Source organism: Cebus imitator, unplaced genomic scaffold, assembly GCF_001604975.1.
Source record: "Cebus imitator isolate Cc_AM_T3 unplaced genomic scaffold, Cebus_imitator-1.0 Scaffold338, whole genome shotgun sequence".
NCBI lineage: Eukaryota > Metazoa > Chordata > Mammalia > Primates > Cebidae > Cebus > Cebus imitator.
Window position 1 is genome coordinate 2,359,334 of NW_016107653.1, and position 768 is coordinate 2,360,101.

A 768-nucleotide genomic window follows, 5' to 3' on the forward strand; every position below is an offset into this window, starting at 1 on the left:
AAGATCTGAATAGACACCTCACCAAAGAAGGCTTGCAAATGGCAAATAAGCATATGAAAATATGCTCCACGTGAGGTGCCATTGGGAGGCAAATGAAGACAGCAATGAGCTACCACTACCAGATATAGGATGGAGAAAATCCCAAACAAAACAGAAAGCCCTCAACGTGAAATGCTGTGGAGGATGTGGGGCAAAAAGAACTCTCTTTCATTGCTGGTGGGAACACAAGATGGTGCAGCCACTCTGGAAGACAGTTTGACGTTTTTTAAAAGATAAATCTATTTTTACCATACAACCATACTCCTAGGCATTTATTCAAATGAGTTGAAAACTTATGTCCACACAGAAATCTGCGCATGAGTTTTTATAGCAGCTTTGTTTGCAATTACCAAAACTTGGAAGCCAGTAAGATACCATTCACAGGTGAATGGATCAGTTAACTGTGGTACATCCAGACAGTGGAATATTATTCAGCAATAAAAAGTGAGCTATCAAGTCTAGCCATGGTGGCTCACACCTGCAATCCCAGCACTTTGGGAGGTTGAGGCAGGAGGATCACTTGAGCCCAAGGGCTCTATATCAGCTTGGGCAATATAGCCAGATATCATTTCTACAAAAAATTAAAAAATGGGCATAATGGTGGTGCCTGTAGTCCCAGCTATGTAGGAGGCTAAGGCAAGAGAATCACTTGAGCCTGGGAGGTTGAGGCTATAGTGAAACACGGTCACACCACTGCATTCCAGCCTGGGTGACAGAGTGAGGCCCTAT